At 40.8% G+C, this 5,423-nt stretch overlaps 1 non-coding gene across 1 annotated transcript; it reads right to left on the bottom strand.

The window, feature by feature from the left end:
- Positions 1-5,316: 5,316 nt before the first annotated feature.
- LOC120266489 lies at positions 5,317-5,423 on the bottom strand. Its single transcript, XR_005538184.1, has one exon. It is a non-coding gene; the product is annotated as a small nucleolar RNA R71 (small nucleolar RNA).

The following is a 5,423-nucleotide window of genomic DNA, read 5'->3' as shown; positions in this document are numbered from 1 at the left end:
CATTGAAGCATTACTTTTATGATTTTCCTCGCTTATGCATGTGTGTGTTCTTTCTGCATGTAGGGTTGGCTTAAGAACAAAGTTGGATGAAAAAAAGCAAAAGTAGATCATGGACATAATTGTGATGAAGTTCTTAGATCGGACAAACATGAAGACATAATTACAAGAAAGGCTTCGACCATTTCGTTGCATGTTGTGATGGAAGTTCTTAGCAATTAATGAGAAGCCATTGTTTGGCTCTTCGCAGAGAAATGGGAAAGCCGCAATCTTATAGCATCATTAAGTAACACCGTTGATCTTGACATGTCACAAACCTTCAAGAAGTTTTAATGTGATTGTTTGGATCCTCATTGGCCAAACCATTAAAATCTCGCTAATTCTTTATATAATTATATGAATAAAACTTTTAGCTCAAAAATTTAAAATGTAATCAGGGCCACCTGTGTATTTAACGTGCCCATAATTGAGGATACGCCATAGTCGAATCATTCTACATTGTTCATTACCTTTCTGCCATATTTTGTTACCCTTCATAGCCGACCTCATTAGATTTGATGGTTCTTGCCACGAGGGTTCTTTGCCTTCTTACGAGTGTACATTTGGTGAGCAGCGATCCACTTAAGTGCAGGTCGTCAAAATACCTCTGGAAATGCGAGCACGAGGAGAATTAAATATTCACAGGCCCAAGGATCTACCACTTACTTCCTCTTCGCTTATTGTCCTGGCAAGCCCAGTTGACTCTAATCTATTAATTTAAATAAAGATAACTACAAGTGGAGACTAAAAATACGGAGGGTATAAAATCGAGGAAAAGAGCAGTCGCGGTCTGAAAGGATTCCCTATGGGCTACTAAAGTCTTGAGGATGCTAAGAATGTCATGCGATTGAAGGTTTGGACACCGGAGATTTCATGGAATTACAGGGCAACCCGATGGTCCTGACCATTGACCTAATCAGGTATAGGAAAAGTGTTGACCACGAGAATTTCTTCCGATCAAATCCTCGTACAATTGCATTAACAGAGTGGGAAATCCCTAATTGGGGCAGACACAACGTGGTCTAGCCCTAATGGTGGAGGGTGTGCGAATACGCAGAATGGTCCTGCGGCGTATTCGGTACGCATGAGATCCCTTTGGAGGCTTGGTGTGTGGCATCCTGAGTGCAAAGGGGCGATGGTCACGCTACCAAGTACAGCCTAGCCGGTTGGTTTCGCGATTCTCATGTAGCAACACATCGAAATGCACCAAAAGAAGAAAAGATCTGAATCGACACAACAATTGCAATAAACACGACTTACGTCATCCAAATACACACAAGTTCACTGGGTTCACGGCATCGGTGACCTTGAGGTCTACTCATCATACACACACAAACTGAGCAACAAATCCGTCGCAGGCAGCTTTCAAAATGGCATAATAAAAGCTCCCGCAAACAATGGAAGAAGAAGGAAGACAAGCCAAGCTAGGTGGAAAGGCTTCCACGGAGGCCCACAATGAGGGGCGGCAGCTCGTCGTCTGCAGACTCCCAAGAGAGATCGAGTGAAGATCTGGCCAAATCGAGAGCTTCTCCCTTAGATTCCCCTTCTCTAAAGCATATAATCTTGCCTCTCAAAGACTGGTGAAAATTGGCTTGAAGAACTCTCCCAAAAACTCCTCCTTTGCCCTAAATCGGGAGCTGCTTATATACCCCGTCGGTCCATGCGGGTGCATGGAGCCAGTAGAGCTCACTGACCAAATACCCAGCACGCGGTGCTACGATGTTATTACTACGGTACTGCTCTGCCAAATGCTGCATGCGAGAACAATGACACGCTACAGTCCGCTAAGTGCGGGACCCCAAAAATGCCATTTTGATGTAATTCATCCGATTTGCATTTTTGTGAGCATTGTTTGACTCATTTAAGACACCACTGTCGAAATAGCAATTTTAGACATAAAGCGAGCGTCAATTCGTTGCCTATATTCACAAAGATACAAGATTAATACATATAAAATACATACATTTTAGGCGTTTATCAACATTCAGTTTCAAAGATCTCCTTCAACAATGTGAAGGGTTTCCTCGAGTCATAACACAGGGGCTACACCTAAAGAAAACAAATCGAGCGATGGTAGAATATGATGAAATAGAATGAATGGTAAATAGCTAAAATAGCAAAGTGCAAAGTGTTTCCAAAATGCCTATTCCTACTGTGACGCCAAAAACTTTCGGCCACACCTTACGTGTGACCGCAAGTGCAGGTTTGTGGTAAGTAAACTAAATCAGTGGTAAGAGTGTCATATCCACGAGGAAATAAGGAATAGAAATACCAAGATTGCTACTTAACTAAGTGGAAATGAAACAATGATGGTGTGGATAAATATCGATGTGAATAAACTAAAGAAAATAAGAAAGAGAGGCACAATAAAATGATAGGGAAGGCATTCGATAAAAGTGGGATACTCGGATATTGTTCTTCCTATGACTATTGCTTGAAGTGCAAAACCATCTATTACTCTTCCTAAGTAATGCTTAATGAGTCATGGACATCCTTAAATACACCGTCCCAAACCTAAGGTCAACCGTGACTAACTCTACACTATGCCCTAGCGGAGAAATCAACCAGTCTCAACACCTCACACTGTGTAAAGATGCAAGAAGCTCTAGGGATTCCAAGTAATAAACCCTATTCCTATATGTAGATCTAATCCTTTGCTCCAGGCGAAAAACCACTAGTCACAATTAAGCCCCAGGTGTTAAAGTCACTTCAACGCTTCACTCTTTTGCTCACACAACTAAGCCCCAGCAGAGTTCAACCCTTAACCCTTCACTATATTGTGACCGCAAAGAACTCTTGGAATGTGGAGCCAAGATAAAACACACCGGAGGGGAAAGGGGATGCTTCGCTACCTCTCGACTAACCCTCTTGACCCTCTCCAATCTTGCTTTGTCTAACCCTCATGGTGTGTCACTCACTCACAAAGATTACCAATGCAGACTCTCAACCAAAGTGTCACTCTAATGGAGAAATCATTCAACAAGCATTCAAGATTAGAACTCAATTAAAGGCATCAATTAAGGGAAGCATAATAAAAGGTTAATGAAACAAATACATCCTAGGGTTCACAAATCCAAGTACCCACTAGGGGGTTTAGCTCTTGATGGAGCAAGATACAATCAATAATGAAATTGAAAGTAAAAACATGAAATCCATAGTAAAACCCCCTCGGTATTCATGTCGATGGTCTTGTAGTGTAGCCTCGTCCTTTTCAAAGGTCCCCTTGTCAAGCCTAGAGCACACATTGCCAGACCGATGCCGATGAAAGCTCCTGCAATAACTGCTACAGTAATTACTGTAATTATTTGCTATAGTACCTGCTACAGTATTCCGCCAAAATACTCCCGAATCCACACTTTTCATCGAGGCAACATAAATTGGCACACGTCTATGCCGTAGATCTCATCACTTCTTCAATAAAATGCCATATTGGTGAAGATCTTGCTAACATTGCACATGTCAGAATACACAAATGTGACTACCTTTGTGCCCCTCCAAACCATGTAATTTCTTGAGAAGGTGGAGGTTGGCACACATTCACGTATCTTCAATCATGACTTGTGTTTTCACATTTGTTCACTCCAAGACTTCATCAACAAAGTGCAATCACAATCTACTTTGGCTTTTTTCTTTCATATTTGGCTTCACAACATTTCATACATGAAATTTTATAAATACGCATGTATTAGCGCTAAAATCTGATAAAAGTAATGCTCATCGTAAGAAAAGAATACTTAGTATTACTAATACACAAGCACTTATCAAGATGCTTTTGTTTCATTGACTCGTGTTTTTCTACTTTAATTGATGTTTTAATTGAGTTTCAACTTTGAATGCTTGTTGTATTGATTTTCCCTTATAGTGACACTAGGGTAGAGAATCTATCTTGATAATTCTTATGGATGAGTGACAATCCATTAGGGTTAGACAAAACAAAGGTTAGAGAGAGGTGACAGGGAGTAAGTCGAGAGGTAAGCGGGCACGTCCCTTTTCCCTTCAACATGATTTATCCTACCTCTACATTCCAAGAGTTCTTTTGCGGTCATGATAGAGTGAAGTGCTAAGAGATAAATTCCATTGGGGCATAATTGCATAAGCATACAGTAAAGTGTTGAAGTAATTCTTAGTACTAGGGCTTAATTGAGACTAGCGGTCTTTCGCCTGTTCCAAAGGGTTAGATATATACTAGGGAATAGGCTTTATCACTTGGAGTCCCTAGAGCGTCATGCAACCCCGTACAGTGTGAGGTGTTGAGAGCATCTCTTTTTGCCGGGGTATAGTGTAAGGATTAGTCACAGTTGACCTTAGGTTTGGGACCGTGTGTCTTTGGATTTCCACGACGTATTAAACTTCAATTAGGAGGCATAATTAGTAGTTTACATTTGAAACAATAGTCCTAGTGTGAGCAATGTCCGACAACCCCATTTTCTTATCGATTGCCTCTCCTTCTCCCTATTGCGCTTATTTTCTTTTCTTTACTTTTATTTGCATTGATATTGTTCACACAACTCCTTAATCATTTTTACAATCGTTAAATAGCAATTCTTGTGTTTCTGAGCACTATTCCCTATGGATATGACTACCCACTCACCCGGGTACTTTATTACTTCAACAATCCGTGCACTTGCGGTACACACATGCAAGGGGTGTGCCAAGTTTTGGAAGTATTTTGCACTATGCTATTTTAGCTATTCATCACTTATTCTATTTCACACTTATTCTTCCATCGTTCTGATTTGTTTTTCTTTCTTTCTTTGATGCAGCTCTAGGTTATGACCTGAGGCAATCATTCGACATTGGTTGAAGGTAATCCGGACATTGGAAGAAGAATTAATAGATAGGGAAAGGAACCAATGCAAGAACAGTCAAATAAAACTGAGATAGAAGGGGAAGGGTATGATAATAGGGCAGAACAATATGAGCAGCAGAGGACACTCGCAGTTCTTGCCACTCATTCTAACATCGATGCGACCACCAATTCGCATTTCGAGTTTTGAGCTCAAGCCGGGAGCTTCATCCAAATATTACGAGTGGTCAGCGAGTTTAATAGTTTGGTGATGAGGGATCTGAACAACCACATCAAGAATTTCACTTAGAAGTATGCGACATGCTCAAGATTAATGAAGTAATGGATGATGTTATCAAGTTGAGAGTCTTTCCATTTTCCTTGAAGGGGAGAGCAAAGCAATGACTATATTCATTACCTAAAGCATCGATCACTACTTGGGAGAAGATGTAGAAGCTTTTCTTGCTCGATATTCCCCTCCCAGAAAATCTGCAAAGCTCAGGAATGAAATATCCTCTTTTGTGAAAACGGAATTAGAGTATCTTTTCGAGACATGGGATAGGTTCAAGGATCTCTTGCGGAAATGTCTTCAGCATGGGTT

The sequence above is a fragment of the Dioscorea cayenensis genome, chromosome 1, assembly GCF_009730915.1.
Source record: "Dioscorea cayenensis subsp. rotundata cultivar TDr96_F1 chromosome 1, TDr96_F1_v2_PseudoChromosome.rev07_lg8_w22 25.fasta, whole genome shotgun sequence".
NCBI classification, from domain to species: Eukaryota; Viridiplantae; Streptophyta; class Magnoliopsida; order Dioscoreales; family Dioscoreaceae; genus Dioscorea; species Dioscorea cayenensis.
The sequence above is the reverse complement of the archived record's forward strand: the minus strand, read 5'-3'. Positions and strand labels throughout refer to the sequence as shown.